Here is an 18,605-nt window from a genome sequence, read left to right on the forward strand (position 1 = left end):
TAAAGAAAAATCAACACACGTTCATAGGATTTGTCGACCTGGAAAAAGCGTTCTACAATATAAAATGGTGCAAGCTGTTCAAGATTCTGAAAAAAGTAGGGGTAAGCTATAGGGAGAGACGGGTCATATACAATATGTATAACAACCAAGAGGGAACAATAAGAGTGGACGATCAAGAACGAAGTGCTGGTATTAAGAAGGGAGTAAGACAAGGCTGTAGCGTTTCGCCTCTACTCTTCAAGGTTCAGGAGTGGAATTAACATATAAGGTGAAAGGATATCAATGATTCGATTGGCTGATGACATTGCTATCCTGAGTGAAAGTGAAGAAGCATTCAATGATCTGCTGAACGGAATGAACAGTCTAATGAGTACACAGTATGGTTTGAGAGTAAATCAGAGAAAGACGAAGGTAATGAGAAGTAGTAGAAATGAGAACAGCGAGAAACTTAACATCAGGATTGATGGTCACGAAGTCAATGAAGTTAAGGAATTCTGCTACCTAGGCAGTAAAATAACCAATGACGGACGGAGCAAGGAGGGCATCAAAAGCAGACTCGCTATGGCAAAAAAGGCATTTCTGGCCAAGAGAAGTCTACTAATATCAAATACCGGCCTTAATTTGAGGAAGAAATTACTGAGGATGTACATCTGGAGTACAGCATTGTATGGTAGTGAAATATGGACTGTGGGGAAACCAGAACTGAAGAGAATCGAAGCATTTGAGATGTGGTGCTATAGACGAATGCTGAAAATTAGGTGGACTGGTAAGGTAATGAATGAGGAGGTTCTACGCAGAATCGTAGAGGAAAGGAATATGTGGAATACACTGATAAGGAGAAGGGACAGGATGATAGGACATCTGCTAAGACATGAGGGAATGACTTCCATGGTACTAGAGGGAGCTGTAAAGGGCAGAAACTGTAGAGGAAGACAGAGATTGGAATACGTCAAGCAAATAATTGAGGACGTAGGTTGCAAGTGCTACTCTGAGATGAAGAGGTTAGCACGGAAAGGAATTCGTGGCGGGCCGCATCAAACCAGTCAGTAGACTGTTAAAAAAAAAAAAAATAAAAAAAAAAACTCACATCTCACTCCCACAAGTCCCCATAACTGTAAACTCGCTGACGCCTACCCACCAGTCCATCGCTATAAGTCGCGCATCCCCATCCACTCCCACTGGGTCACTCTCGTTCACTCAGTCAGCCAATTCAGTGTCATTCCCTTCTTGTTTCTCTCAAACTGTCAGCACCTCCTGTCTCACAGAGACTGTGGCAATGAGGTCGCAGAAACAGTCTCCATCATTCTGTCGTGCTTATATTGTCTCCTCTCACTGTCATCACTGACTCCCTGCTGCTCTCTGTGACTGCTACTTCCTCGTTACTCCTTCCCAGTGCCGCTGTCCTTCTCACTGTTGCCCTCTCTCTCTTCCTCATTGTCATTGTCATAGACTCTGTCTCTCACTACTATCATTGGCTCTCACCTACTTCCATTTTATGCTCATCTTTATTCCTCTCTCACTGGCACAGTGTCCTTCACTCTTTTCCTGAAACTGTTCTGTCACTGTCAGTTATATTCCACTGTCGCTGTGTCTCTCAATTTCTCTCACAATGCAACTGTCTCCTTCGCTTTTCGTATACCACAACTACTGTCTACCACCTATAGCATTTTTATAATTTTTCCCTCTCTTTCCCAACACCGAAAATTGGGATTTGTTCGCACGTCATAGTTTTTCAGAACATTTTTAAAGGTGCTCAGCAAGGTTTAATGAGGCAGCTGGTACTCCACTTTTCAGTGTGAGACTTTTAAACAGGAGGTTATTCGCCTTGTTTTGTTATTCTGTAAGAGCATATTCCCGCTGGTTCCCTTTTTTTTATACTACAGAAGCGCATGTCATTCATATAAAAACAACTTTTTCGGTAAGTAAAACTTCGATAGTTCACTTATGCGGAATTTGAATAACGCCAAACTATAAAGTTTTACATCTAAGAGCTAATTTTTATGTGCACAGAAACTTTGTCTGTGCTTCAGTACTACAACGTGGGGTTCCCACGACTCTTCTGATGAAAACGGACACACTTTGGTTAGTTGGTTTGTCGGATTAAAGGGACCAGATTGCTTCGGTCATGCGGAGACGCTTTACTGCATATTTCTGTATGCTATGTTTCTTTATAAACTACAATTTCGCCTCACACCGGATATTTCATGCACATTTTGCAGGTACAAGTACAGTAACTGAGCTTCTGTACCTTGAAAACAGACAAAGACATCAAGATTATTTTCATAATTTTTCGAGATCGGTGTCTTAGGAGTATAGCGTAAAAATATAAGTCATTTTCTGTGCGTAGCCTTCTTGGAATCCACGGCTCATTGTTACTGCCCAAAACAATTTCGATTTTATTAGGAAAATTGACCACATATAAGGAAAAAGAACTATTCTATTTGCTGCATTTACGTAAGGTAGAGGAGGTGTTTAATATTCTAACTTCGTCGCTCTGCTGTAGGACTGCTATAGTAAAACGATCCTTTTATCTATCCAAAACATTTGGCTCTACGTTTCTATCACCAGCAGAACCCAAGGCATCAGCCGCAGAAAAATCCTGTTCTAGGCGCGAGGTTTCGGAACACATTAGGAAGTGCATGCTGCCACAAGTGTATTGAATTGCAGAAACACTCGTTCTGCATTATGTCTGCTGAAACACTCAAAACAAGCTACGATTAACCAGTGTAGGATTAATCCTTCCAAGCAATCAGGACCGAGGAAAAGCTTATAAACCATGTTCTCTCTACCTGCAATGTAGGTGAAGGTTGTTAACATATATGTCGGCGGTATTGTACATAGCGGCTATATAATGCCGGAGAAACATATTCTTTTCAATATGGGACCTGGTTAAAGTCATACACCACGTATCGAAAATCTATATCGAGATGCATAACACCTAGAAGAACCAAACTACCCAGTAACCTTAAAACATTCCCTACATATACCCCTGAAACAGAGGAGATGTTTAACACAGACAATAAAAGTACTATGCAGAAGTTGTGTTTATACTACCTAGTAATCTGCTCTCTCACCCCCTCTCTATCCCCCCCCCCTCTCCCCAACCCCCGCCCGCCACAAACCAACACCCAATGGAAAATAGCACATTGGGGTACCTGTTTACAACTGAGTGAAGTCAGTTCTTCATAATTCATTTCCATCCTGGATCTACAGTATATATACGAATCTTTGACAACTGTAGTTGGACTATATTCTGTCTCGCACATTTTTTTATTCTACAGATCCTACGAAGAAAATCACTGTACAGAATAAATTTTGCTGATCTCTGTTACAGAAATTATGCCTTTAAGTGAAGTCAATGTGGAAAAGTTTGCCATGGACAACTATAGGCTAATACTGAACAACAACAGCTGTTGTTGATGTGTAAGTAGGACTTATTTTAAACTGAGTACATGGATTAAAATTTGGATACAAATGGGAGTTGTAAGACCTGCTTAAAGTGAATGGATGTACTGTATGAGGATCCTATGACCTGGGTGATGAGTTCTTGCTATTATACAGATTTTAAAACGAAAGCATCATAAATTGTTCCTGTTATCCACCAGTATGGTTGTTACTGTTATTCCAGAAGGGGCAAACATACTTATTTTTGGATACTCTACATAGTTAACAATCCTTTGGAGATACAGTCACGTTCCCTATGGCATAATGAGCAAAAAAGGCAGTATAATTATACATCCGCAAATGATATAGCTGTTGTTTGTTACAATGATTTATTGCACATCAGCTTTTTATATTGAGCGTAATACCTAGATAGGTTCAACTCTTAAGATGATGACTATGATCAAACCATAATCTTATTATTTTCTCCGAAAATAATAACGGCCTTCAAAGAATCGTGATTTAGTGTCAAAACGCAGAATCAACAGTCAACAAATATTATTTGCTGAGGTAGGTGGTCTTCCATAGGATTGAAAACCATATTTTATTTTTTCCATGAGGATTACTGTTGTTCAGACATGCCGTGAAACAATGCCGCGATGTAGGGATAGCACCTTACATGCATACTCCACTAAAATAGTATGAAGGTGCTGATTTATTGGGGTGTATTACATGGAAAAGTATCTGATTCTGTCACCAGAGAAACCGTCTGTAACATATCAGTTGCCTACAGTTGAAAATCATACTACATTAGTAATATGACACGAATTTTACAGGAAACCTTAGAAAAAGCATTATAGAGCCCGGCCATATACAGTCTGAAAAGACTCTAAGGCTGTTGCAGGGTACAATGTGACGAGAACTAACGGTTAAGATAACAATTAGAGACGCTTAACCGCTTTCGAGTTAATTAACATCGAAGTTATCGTATCAGGCCGTTACGTGAGCAAATTCAAACGGCCAGCTGGAGACGGTGTCACCATAGATATTCTTCAGTTTGGTTTACTAAAACTGAACAAGAGAGCAATACAAAAACTGGCAGCGGGACGTTAGTAATATTCGAACCGAGCTACTATCATGTACGCTGTGAGAACAACTAACACTCATTCCATCTGAGTGGTCACTTGAATTTGCGTGCACAGTGGGGTGATTGGATCACTTCAACACTAATTAACCTGAAGGCAGCGAAAAGTATTAATTTTCTTCTTAACAATAATTTCAGCACAGCCTACCCTGCAGCGCCCTGAAAGGTATGTGCTAAGGTCTGATCAGGGTAGATCCAGAAAAAAAAGTCAATAGTTACCAACCGCAAGATGGAATGAGTATAATATCTTTGAGTAGGAGGATCTTTGATGGTTAAGAGAGCCAGGCACCGAGCTGCGACCCCCGAGTTTTTTACTGCGCTCGTCCGGCTCTCTTAACCATCAAAGATCCTCCTACTCAAAGACATTATACTCATTCCACCTTGTGGTTGGCAACTATGTTTATGACCACCTTTTACAATGGACGTAATTGGAATTTGCAGCAAAAGCTGTGAGGCTGTAATGCAAACACCAGACACAGGGTCTAACGAATAGATTAGGAGTATATTTCATTTTGCTATATTGGAGCACTGTTTATTCTTCGCGTTTTCAATATCCCCTTTAATACATACAGATTATACGAATATCAATCTGGGTTGATTTGGGGCTGCTGTATCGAATCACCATAGAAAATATTATTTTAAAATAATTTTGTTCCTAGCATGAAACAGTGCAGCGCTTTCCGTCGCATTAAAGACGCGATGAGAACTATTCTTTTGGACTGGCTACAGCTAGAAATTTCCAAATATACAGTGAAACATCTGACGATAATTTTATAAGGTACATTGTGTATCTCTGATCTCCAAGACGGCTGTAACTGTCATGAAACTTTTGATCAGGTAGTGTATGGTACTTCAGCTATGGAATGTTGTAACCAATACACCACTTGATTCAGCATAAGCTAGGCAAGCACTGAAAAACATATTGTTGTTGCGAGTCTGGCATCACGTCCCTCTCAGCTCCCTGTCATCTGATGTCCTGTAGCAGGTGTTCAGATGCTTTTGATCAGGTAGTGTGTACCGTTAGAGTATAGCGAGTATTAGTATATATACTGCGATCCATCAGGTCACGCTACGAAAAAAATGTCACGTTGATGGGATGTTAGTAACACTTCGTTTCTGGAAATACCCCCAACAGCAAAAATGAGAGTTAAAAATATCAGAATCACTCCCTGTAGAGTGTTTTGAGCTCAGAAAAGGGATAACTTGCTCCACACTGAATCGATTACCTCTACGCCCGCCTACAGACGTCCTTTCCTTCCACTGGTGACAAGTGGCTTGTGCATGGGGGCTGCTGCCGGAGCCTTGCTGTGCCATAGCTGCTGACATCAGGGAGAGGTGCCCACGACCCCGGAGAGATGATGGCACGTGTGTCTCCGCCTCTCGCTTTCATTTGGTTTTCAATAAAGTGCATCCCTCTAGCACTCGTATCCTGTCCCCAGTGGTGGTGGGGGACAGCACAAATGCAGGATATTGTTATCAGTGTAATTTTTATGATGTATTTTCTGTATAAACGTTCCTACTCCTACTTATTGCCGTTATTCAGTTGATTAACCCTCGCGCCAATTGCCTAGAATAGGAAGTCGCACTCGTTCTGCCAAAGGCCTTATCAAAGAAAGCAGAGTAGCGAACAGAGGTTCAGGACACTCTCTAGTCCTCGGGGTGGGAAACTGCCCATAAAAGGCATAGAAATCAGGAATGACCAACGATATGGTGATGTAGAAGAAAAACGGAGACGACTGCATTAAAACCACATTATGTGAATCCACAGGAAATTCAGCCCGTAGTTGAAAAAAATGTCATGATAATCTCTCCAATGGCAAAAGTTTTCATACTAATCCACCGTTCGGAACTCTGGTGGGGGACTGCCAAGATTGAGTTGACTATGAGGAAGAGATCGAAAAACCAACGACGGAGAATGGAATGTAGAGGTTTGAACGTAGTACAAAAGCTATGAAGACTTGAAAACGATCAGTCTTCTAGATATAATGACGATAAATGAAGGGAAAATGAAAGAAGATAAGGATACCTGGTCCAAAAGCATCAGAAAAGCGTATAACAGGAGTAGGATTCATTATGAATAGGAACGTTGGGCCGAGAGTGTGTTTCACTGAAGCTTTGTAAGCAAATTGCAATTTAAAATTAGGATGGCGGATGTTGTAGTGTATATGTCATAGAAGGCTAAGCTGGATGTATACTACAGAGATTATCCTGCTCCATTGCGTAACAGTTATCAGTCCTTAGAAGAGGTTACAAGCTTTGCTCTGTCCGCCATTAGTTTCACTTGCATACCTATATATTAGGAGGAAACTGTTAACACAGACGGCGTAGTCATTATACATAAGTGCTGCATTTCAGCTGGTGAAACATTTTTTTTTTCTCAATCTAGGACGCTGTGGAAGTGATAACCAAGCAACAAAATTTCATATCAAGATGGATAAAACATGAAAAAACCAATTTGTCGAGCTGACTTAAACCATCTCCTATTAAAATTTTCGACTATAAAATATACATTTGGCTCTATTATCGTTCTGCAAATTGCCTGTTGCGCTAATAAGAACAAATTAAAATCGTCCATTGAAGGAGTACATCATGCTGACAATTAAGAATGAGAAGAAATTTTAGAGTATTCTGTGTGTCTACAATTTTAATTACACGCCTGTAAAACAGGAGAATATTTTAAAGTAGATGGTACAAGTATCATTCAGAATTTCTGCTATATATTTTTCATATTACCTAGTGGCATTTACATGTCCCCTTCTTACATTATAGTGACAAACCAACAAATAGAAAATAAATAATATACATTTTATTAAGAAAATCCGCGTGTCAAATACACTATTGACAATTTGTATTAAAGAAATTTAGCTTTACGTGCAGTTAATGGGGAAAGCTCTTCCAAGAACCACATACACAAACTGCTACTCGAAGGACAGCAGGCTATTGTCGACGTGTAATCAGGCTTTACTTTAAACATATTAAATGGATAAATATATAGGTCTGAAAGGAAGGTACTAGTTACCTGCATTTTATTGTTAATGATTATGCAAGGTGATCATACATTTGTGGAGTTGTCAAACATCATGAAATTTACTTCTATATTCAAGGTATTTGTTTATAAATCTCTATTCCCATTTCTATCTGCCTAAAAAGTGTGATTATACTGTATTAGCATGTGGTGAATGGATACTGTGCGTCTTGCTATTCCACAAGTATAAAGACCAAACCACCACAAATTGTAGTTGTTCCTCATCAATACTGTAACTCGGTGTGGGATACGTAGACGTTTTTTTGGACATTCTACATGGTTTACATGAAATTATAGTTCCCATGGTACATTTAACGAAAAATGTTATAACTGAACATATACCAAATGATATAGCTAATGTTTGTTAAAGTTGTATATTGCACATCACCAGTGGTAGTACCTAGTGGGTCAGTTCTTAATATGATCACATCATGATTTAACACGTCTTTCGGAAACAATGACCAGCTTCAAAGACTCGTGATTTAGTGTCAAGACGCAAAACTGACAAACAATAAATCATTTGTCAACATAATCAATCTCTCTAAGGGTTAAAAAACAACGCCGACAAGCAGTTATGAGACAAAAACGAAGATGGTGTGCGTTTAAACATCTGAAACATGATATCTATACAAATTTCACGCCAGTCGCTTAAGAGTGGCATTAATAGCTCCACTATGAGAATGCAAGTAAGGTTTTCTTTAAGTGCATACTGTAATGGACGCGAGCGTTAGTTACCTCTAAGATTGGACGTGATGAGTTGATGTTAATGAAGAATGCCTTTTAAGGTGACAAAGACGCCATTATCAACACCTCATTGTGTTTGAACGAGGTCATGTAATAGGGTTACGGGAAGCTGGATGTTCCTTCTGCGATACTGCAGAAAAACTTCGCAGAAGTGTAGATGATTTCTGGCAAGCGTAGGTACAAGAATGACGGTCGCAATAAGACCAGGCTCCGGATAGCCACGTGGCACTACCAAGACGAAAGACCATCGTGTTCGGCGTGTGGTATCGCACTGCATATGCAGCAGCAATTAAAACTACAGTTGACTTCGTAGTGACGAAACGAACTGTCGCAAAGCAGTTACTTCAAGGACACATCAGAGCCAGACGACCTTTAGGCTACTTTCCATTGACCCCAAACCACCGCCACTTGCGACTTCACTGGTGTCAGGGAAGACCTCATTGGAGGGCAGGGCGGAGGTCTCTTGCGTTTTCTGATGAACACTGGTTCTGCCATGGCGGTGGGTTCGTTAGAATGAGGCCAGTTAAGGGTCTGCAACCATCTTATCAGCGTGCTAGACACACTGGAACCACACCTGGAGTTATGGCCTAGGGTGCGATTTCGTATGGCAGTAAGAGCACTCTGGAAGTTATCTCACGCGCCCTGACTGCAAATCTGGTGATTCTACCTATTGTGCTGCCATTCATGAACAGAATTCCAAAAGGTGTTTTCCAACCGGATATCGCTCGCCCACGTGCCTCTTATCCCGACGAGCTCTGGAGTGTCGACATGTTGCCTAACCCTGCTCGACCACTAGATCTGTCTCCAATCGAGCACATGTGATACATCATCCACAACCAGCCTCATCCACAACCGGCACTAACTGTCCCTGTACTGATCGACCATGCACAACATGTACGGAACTCCATCTCACAAACTTACATCCAGCAACTACACAACACAATGCATGCACGTTTGCATGCTTGTGTCAACATTCTGGTGGTTACACCAATTATTAATGTACCAGCACTCCTTATTTGCCATATCTTATCTCGCGCTTGCTTTAACCTCTGATCTTGCAACGTTAATCACATAAATGCGTTACCGAGACAATGGCATTCCCTATATTTGGTTATTGTACGTTAACCTTTTTTGTGTTGCGATTTTTTTAGTCATTGTATTCTATAGATTCGCTTAGAAAAACCATTATACAGTAGTAACAGAAATTTGTAGCAGAAGCTGTACGGATTTTAATGCAAGCATTAGATATAGTTTTGAATTTGGTAGCTGACAAGGAGACAATAGTCGCGAGTTGCGGTTTGCTATGTTGGTTTACTCGCTACTCTTCATGCTTTTAGTGTCCCTGTTAATACACATCAATTAAATGAATATCGATGTAGCCACTGTGTCGCATGACAATGCAAAATGCCGTTTTAGAATAATTTTGATAGTAAATATAAATAATGGGGACTTAACATGGATATATTAGTTCTTTGCCTGTTGGAGTTTTGGTTATTCGTCGTGGTTTTAACGTCCCTGTTAATACAAAACCGATTAAACGGATATGGCAACGTAAAATTCTTGAACGTAAGATTCTTCTTTAAAACCATTTTGTTCGTAGCTTGAAACATTGCAGCGCTTTCTGTCATTCTAAAGACGTGACGAGTAGTATTTGTTTGGGCTCACTACAGCTATAAATAACTTTATACATCGAAACACTTCATAACTATTTCACGAGGGACACGCTCTGCCTCTCATCCTAGTGGTAAGCATACGGATACAAAAACAGTTACAATAATTATTAAGAGTCGCTCCTTGTGGAGTGCTGGGCCCTTAAACAACTAACAATTTCTGCATGTTGCATCTATCATCTGTACACCTGTGCAAAGAGTTCTGCTGCTTTCGCTGTCGAGCGTGCGGTAAGCGCACACGTTGTGCCCAGCATACGGGCGGTGCTCCTTGGAACCAAAGAGGCACCCATCACAAACACGGCGCACTGGCGCAGATGCTGATATAGGGAAGAGGTACGCGGTACATGATTTGTCACCAACACAATTGAGCTGTTTCCGACGCCTCGAATGTTTTGACTGGTTCTTTCATTTGTAATACTTTACTGTCAGAGGTTGGTCGTACAGTGAGGGGAGGGGAAGGAGGAGAGTGTTTCTAATTTCCTACTAACACAATTGGGCTGTTTCCGAAACCTTGAATTTTTTGATCGGCTCTTTTGTTTTTAGTACTTTGCTGTGTTAGGTCGGTGGTAGGGGTAGGGGAGAGAAGAGGAGGGGGAAGGGTCATAGCTTGTCACTGATAAGGATGGTGATGTGACTGACAGGAATGATGATGTCACTCATAAGAATGATAATGTCACTGGTAAGCCTGGACTCCAAATGTCAAAGGTCATTTTTCATCTAGAATCTGCACTGTGTACCTATTATGTACTAGCTGCGGCGTCTATGGTTGAGAGTACAATAAGCGGTTCCACTTCGTGTTTACATTTCAGTGTAAGGACTTCTTTCCTTTATTTGGTGGGACAAGCTACTTATTTAGAATCATCTTGAAGATGAATTAAGTGAGCATTTATCATACTTATGTGGTCGTTTTGTAGTGTGTGTATTTAATGTTTAGCTCTGTAAAGACAATGAAATTATTATATCTCTTAGTGAGCTGCAAACCAATGATTAAATTTCACTAACTAACTGAACCTCCCATAATACTGAAAATTATGTAGGATTATTAGTTCTGAGCAACAAGTGAAATAACACAATTAACAGAGGTAGCACATCGACTCCAAAACAAGAGCATATTTTGAACTTGGAGAAACATGCTTTTCACAGATACATGTAGTGCCAATTAGCAAATTATCATTTTGGAAATTATCAAATCAGCACGTTTACAATACCTGTTGCCATTCAATAAGCTCTACAACACGGAATTTTGAAGATAACGCTCTCTTAGAGAATAGGGTTTTACTGTGCAAAAGAGAAGGTTATAAATAACATTTTTCTCAGTCATTTGTATTTGCTTCTTTAACAAGGAGCTCGTTTTGAATACACTTTCGCCAGCCGGAGTGGCCGAGCGGTTCTAGGCGCTTCATTATGGAACCGCGCCACCGCTACGGTCGCAGGTTCGAATCCTGCCTCGGGCATGGATGTGAGTGGTGTCCTTAGGTTAGTTAGGCTTAAGTAGTTCTAAGTTCTAGGGGACTGATGACCTCAGAAGTTAAGTCCCATAGTGCTCAGAGCCATTTGAACCATTTGAATACACTTTCACAATGCATCTCCCCTTTAATGAAAATTATCATATATTATTAATCAATCACAATGTGAAGCGAAAAAATATTCCATAAGTGTCTTAGGATATCCTCTGAGCTCAGACATGTATCTCTTATATGTCAACCAGAATGGATTGTGCAAACATCAGTCATGCGACACCCAACTCGTTATCATCTAACATATCTTCCTAAAAGCCATGGATCACGGTAATCAATTACGTGCAGAATTTATTGGCTTCCGAAAAGCATTTGTTTCAGTAACACTCGAAAACGCAGTCATATTGGATGTCAAACGCTGTTTGAGGTTGGAGACAGAATTTCTTGAAAAGGGGGACGAGCATGGTGCCTTGGATGCAGAGTGAACAACAGATGTAGAAGTAACTTCAGGTGTGACTTAGGAACGGGCGCTGGGACCCTTTGCTCTTCATGTTGGGTATTAGTTACAGAGCAGATGCAGCGTCATCACTATTTCCGCAGTAAAAATGAAGTACCATATGAAAAAAAGTTGCTTAAATGTTCAGTCAGATTCTGGTAAGATTTCACACCAATGCAGAGGTGGGCAACTTGCTTGAAATGTTCGGAAGCGTAAAACAAAACAATACAAAGAAAACTGTTTTCATATCACGATTTATGATTTGAATCAGTCAACTCATACAATTATCTGCATGTAACAAGTTTCTTTCCACACTCCATTTGTGAATGGAACAGAAAGAAATCTTAGTACAGCGTGTGGCAGAAAAACAGGGTGTTTTAACTAGTGTCTAAAAGTAGAGCAGTGTTATTGGCAACACTGAATGTCTGTAATATGTTTCTGGCATATACGGCATTTACTGATCTGGAGCTCTCGAACGGGCCTCAGTGTGCCGTGGCTGTGGCGACTTTTTTACGAAAACGGTGACTGTGTTGCTGCTGCTAGCTGGGAATACCATCGTCATTGAATGATCCTGTACCAACGGAACATGCAGTCAGGCTATGGATGAAAAACTCTGAAGCAACAGGAAACGCATTTAAGTTGAAGTCGTCACGGAGGACCAGAAGCTGTCGCTCACAGGAACGAATAGAGGAGCTACAAAATGTTGTAAACATCAGTCCAAAGCGTTCTGTGACACAAAATGTGGCAGTAGTGGTACTGTCCAGTCGTGTGCACAGAATTTTACGACATGATTTAATGCTGCAACCGTACAAGATACAGGTTGAGCTACAGTTAAGTGAACGCGATTATGAAAAGCGAATGACTATGTCTGTTAAGTAGTTTATAAAAATAGCCACAATAAAGGCTTCTCAAATTCACTATGGATGACTGACGAGGCGTATTTTCATCCCGGTGATTATGTCCTCAAATAAAACTACCGTTTCTGGTGCGAGGCTAATCCTCATGAACTCCAGTGACTGCCTTACACAGCCGAGAAGTCACGGTGATGTTAATGGTCTTTTCAGCGGACTTAATCGGCCCTTCCTTTCTGAAGTTGAACATGGATGAGTTTTGAAGCTAAATATTGACAGAGTTGTTTCTGCACTGTATTCAAAAATTAAATTTAGTAGTTTTAAATCGTTCGTCCAAATACACTTCTGGAAATTGAAATAAAACACCGTGAATTCATTGTCCCAGGAACGGGAAACTTTATTGACACATTCCTGGGGTTAGATACATCACATGATCACACTGACAGAACCACAGGCATATAGACACAGGCAACAGAGCATGCACAATGTCGACACTAGTACAGTGTATATCCACCTTTCGCAGCAATGCAGGCTGCTATTCTCCCATGGAGACGATCATAGAGATGCTGGATGTAGTCCTGTGGAACGGCTTGCCATGCCATTTCCACCTGGCGCCTCAGTTGGACCAGCGTTCGTGCTGGACGTGCAGACTGCGTGAGACGACGCTTCATCCAGCCCCAAACATGCTCAATGGGGGACAGATCCGGAGATCTTCTAGAGCACGTTGGGTGGCACGGGATACATGCGGACGTGCATTGTCCTGTTGGAACAGCAAGTTCCCTTGCCGGTCTAGGAATGGCAGAACGATGGGTTCGATGACGGTTTGGATGTACCGTGCACTATTCAGTGTCCCCTCGACGATCACCAGAGGTGTACGGCCAGTGTAGGAGATCGCTCCCCACACCATGATGCCGGGTGCTGGCCCTGTGTGCCTCGGTCGTATGCAGTCCCGATTGTGGCGCTCACCTGCACGGCGCCAAACACGCATACGACCATCATTGGCACCAAGGCAGAAGCGCCTCTCATCACTGAAGACGACACGTCTCCATTCGTCCCTCCATTCACGCCTGTCGCGACACCACTGGAGGCGGGGTGCACGATGTTGGGGCGTGAGCGGAAGACGGCCTAACGGTGTGCGGGACCGTAGCCCAGCTTCATGGAGACGGTTGCGAATGGTCCTCGCCGATACCCCAGGAGCAACAGTGTCCCTAATTTGCTGGGAAGTGGCGGTGCGGTCCCCTACGGCACTGTGTAGGATCCTACGGTCTTGGCGTGCATCCGTGCGTCGCTGCGGTCCGGTCCCAGGTCGACGGGCACGTGCACCTTCCGCCGACCACTGGCGACAACATCGATGTATTGTGGAGACCTGACGCCCCACGTGTTGAGAAGTTCGCCGGTACGTCCACCCGGCCTCCCGCATGACCACTATACGCCCTCGCTCAAAGTCCGTCAGCTGCACATACGGTTCACGTCCACGCTGTCGCGGCATGCTACCAGTGTTAAAGACTGCGATGGTGCTCCGTATGCCACGGCAAACTGGCTGATACTGACGGCGGCGGTGCACAAATGCTGTGCAGCTAGCGCCATTCGACGGCCAACACCGCGGTTCCTGGTGTGTCCGCTGTGCCGTGCGTGTGATCATTGCTTGTACAGCCCTCTGGCAGTGTCCGGAGCAAGTATGGTGGGTCTGACACACCGGTGTCAATGTGTTCTTTTTTCCATTTCCAGGAGTGTATTAGCAGTGTGTTCACATTTCGCGCCATGCAGCTCTACTGGTTCTTAAGTTCTGACACAATTTTTTTGTGCGATGTTATTCAGCTATTAAATCCAATAGTTTACAACGGTGTCTCGTGCTGTTTCTGTTGAAATAACTCTTTAATAAACTTTGGGAAACTTTCGCCCATTGTGTTTTTTTAGAGTTGTTTGTGCCTTGAAGTAATTCATTAATCTTCGTGCAATAGTTTTCAGCTGACGTTTCTTATTGTTTGTAGTGAAATATTTCAGTAAAGTTTTCGTACACTATGTTTTATTTCATTGAGTGTTCCAGTGGCCGCTTGAGCTTTTATTTTAGACAAGAAATTGTGTGAGGATTTGGTGGTACTGGTATTAGCAGCTGTTTAGTAGTATTAATAAAAGTAGTTGCTTTCTTAGTAGAAAGAGTATTTTAAGATAACTATTTTTAGTCCTTTAAATAGTTCTAATGTTGTTATTGAACTCAGGTAGCGTAGACGAGTAGTTTTTTCAGTAACTATTAAAATTCTACCATGAGTGAGAAATACGGGCTTTGTCGTTGGTTTGTGAGTACTGGGTTACGGTGTGATATTTGTTCAAAGTATTTCATTGGGGGGGGGGGGGGGGGGGATGCAGTGAGAAGGTCAGTATGCATTCCAGTACGATTCTCTCCTGGATACGCAGAATTTGTAGCTGAAATAAGTTGATACAGGAGCAGAAACATAAGATCTACGCCCTTCATGTGCAGTTGGAAGACGCAAAGAAGATACATTTTGTGGTAAGTTCCTATGGCACCAAACTGCTGAGGTCGTCGGCCTCTAGGCTTACACACTACTTAATCTAACTTAAGATTGCTTACCCGAAGGACAACACACACTAACTCAAACACACACACACACACACACACACACACACACACACACACACACACACACACACGCATGCCCGAGGGACGACTCGAACACTGACGAGGGAAGCCGCGCGAACCGTGGCAAGGCGCCATAGACCTCGCGGCTACACCGTGCGTCAACTAGATACGTTGACGAGGGTGAAGGACGCTGCGGAATGGGAACTGGCAGTTGGTAAGAAGGCAGCTAAGAGGATGTTTGCAGTGCCGATAACATGGATGACAAATATAACACTTTCCGTAACACATTTTTCACACTTTTTGAAAGATACTTTCCATTCAAACGTTCTAAACAGGGTACGAAAGTAAAAGGCTGCCGGGATGGCTAAAGATATCTTTTAGAACAAAGTGAAAATTATATCAAAATGATAGAAGTAGTCACAGTCGAGTAGCCTATTACAAATGGTATTGTAAGGTGCTGAAATATGTTATTAGGAAGGGAAAGAGTATGTGGCACGCAAATAGAAAAGCTAATTCGCAGGATAAAAGTAAGCCCATATGCTCAGTTGTGAACGAAGTATCTGGTCAGCAGCACGAGGTCGACGATATAAACTCATTTCGTAGTAAAAGTATGTCTACTGCTGATAAATCAGACATAATTATGGTATTTAACAACCATTTTCTGGTCATTGCTGGTGAATTAAGTAAAAACTTACTCTCTACAGGGAATCATATAATTCTCTTGGAAAATGTCTTTCCGGGATTGTCGTCTGAAATACTCCTCTGTGATACTGACAAGGAGGAGATTGCGTCAATAATTAAATCACTGGAGAGTAAGGACTCGCATGTATATGATGGAGTGCCTAGCAGGATATTACAGTGCTGCACATTTTAGCCCTGTAGTTAGCCACATTTCTAATTTTTCCTTTAAGAATGGTCAGTTTCCTGAACGATTAAAGTACTCAGTTGTAAAGCCACTTTACAAAAAGGGGAAAAGGGATAATGTAGACAATTACAGACCTTTTTCTGTGCCATTAGTGTTCGCTAATGTTATACGAAAGGCTGTTTATGTAAGGATAACTGATCATTTTATTTCACATAATTTGCTGTAAAATGTAAAAGTCGGTTTTAGAAATAGTTTAACAGCTGAAAATGCTATATTCTCTTTTCTCTGTAAGGTACTGCATAGATTAAAGGCTTCTAACGCTAGGCTTCTTTTTTGGTTTAACTAAGGCGTTTGATCTTGTTGATCACAAAATAGTGCCCCAGAAGTTGGACCATTACGGAATACGGGAAGTAGCTCACAACTGGTTCACCTCTTACTTTGACAACTGACAGCAAAAATTCATCATTCAGTATTGAGAATGGCTATGATGTGAGGGCTGAGTGGGGCACAGTCAGGGATCAGTGCAGGGGCCACTCCTGTCCCTTATCTATATAAATGATATGCCCTCTAATATTATAGGTAGTTCTACAATTTTTCTGTTTGCTTCTGACACTAGCCTGGTAGTAAAGGATGTTATGTGCAACATTGGCTCGCAACATTGGTTCTGCTCCAAATACTGTAGTTCATGACTTAAGTCCATGGTTTGTAAAAATTAAACTAACGCTAAATCACAGTATGGCCCAGTTTTTACTGTTTCTAACACATAACTCAAAAAAACTTGACGTTTTAATTTCGCATAACGGGCATATGATTAGTAAAACTGAACAATTCAAATTTCTAGGTTTTCAGGTAGATAGTAAACTATGCTGGAAAGCCCACGTTCAGCGTCTTGTTCAAAGACTTAATGCTGCCATTTTTACGGTATCTGAAGTAAGTGATCGTCTGACACGAAAAGTAGTTTACTTCGTTAATTTTCATTCGCTTATGACGTACGGTACTATGTTTTGCGGTATCTCTTCCCCTTTTCAAAGGATACATTTGGCTCAGAACTATTCTATTCGGGCAGTACCTGGCGTTAGGTTTGAGAACATCTTGTCGACCCCTGTTCATTAGTCTCGGTATTCTGACATTAGCCTTTCAATACATATACTCTTTACTATCGTTTCTTATTAACAGTATCAGCGTATTCCGAAGATTCGGCCTCTTTCAGTCAGTTAATACTACGCAGAAATACCGTCTGCGTTTGGTTCGCACATCCTGGACTCTTGTGCAGAAATGGGTGCTGCATCCTGTTGCATCCATTTTGAATAAGCTACCACAAGAATTCAAAAATCTTAGCAGTAACCCATGCACTTTCAAATCGAAACTGAAGCATTTCCTCATGGATAATTCCTTCTATTCTGTCGAGGACTTTCTTGGAAAATTAAGCTATTTCCTGAGTTATATTGTTGATTGTGTTTGTATAAACTTACGGCTTGTCTTTTCGTGGTTTCATAAACAGTTTATCTGCAATTACTTTTATGTTGAAATTTCATGTACCGAAACGTTCCATGATCTTGGAAATTTGCTCCTCAGTTCAGTGTTACAGAATTAGACATGTGAAAAAAAAGTAACAGAGTCACATCTCAGCCATATGCTGTCATGGTTGGTGTATTCCGCAGATGTGAAGTTGAACACAGCTTCCCGCGTATTGGTTTCAGTAAGTAAGTGGCTCCCAGATCTCCCGACTTATGAGTCTGTGATTACTTCCTTTGGAGGTTCCTGAAACGCTGAATGTATGCTAGACGTCTACACAAAATCACAATACTAAAAGACACAATACGTGCATAAATCATAAAGACTCCTATACAGGCTCTTGAAAGTGCCGTCAACCATTTACATAACATATTATCTGAGTGCCAAAGCGACAATGAATAGTGCGTGAAAAGGCTACACCCAAGGGTTTCGTTGTGATTGAAAATGTTTCACAATATAACGCTCGGCCCGTTTCGCTGTGTATCAGAATCAGCTCGTTTTCTGCCAGACCCTGTATTGCCTAGAGTGAGAACAACACTCTGCTATGAACTTCCCAAAATAATTTGCACAGTATAGATGTAGAAATAAATGTAGGCATATAGCACTCCGTTTTCAGGCCACGAGTCGCCCACTGGGACCATCCGACCGCCGTGTCATCCTCAGTGGAGGATGCGGATAGGAGAGGTGTGGGGTCAGCACACCGCTCTCCCGGTCGCTATGATGGTATTCTTGAGCGAAGCCGCTACTATTCGGTAGAATAGCTCCTCAATTGGCAGCACAAGGCTGAGTGCACCCCGAGAAATGGCAACAGCGCATGGTGGCCTGGATGCTCACCCATCCAAGTGTAGATCACGCCCG

This window comes from Schistocerca gregaria, chromosome 3, assembly GCF_023897955.1.
Source record: "Schistocerca gregaria isolate iqSchGreg1 chromosome 3, iqSchGreg1.2, whole genome shotgun sequence".
Lineage (NCBI taxonomy): Eukaryota > Metazoa > Arthropoda > Insecta > Orthoptera > Acrididae > Schistocerca > Schistocerca gregaria.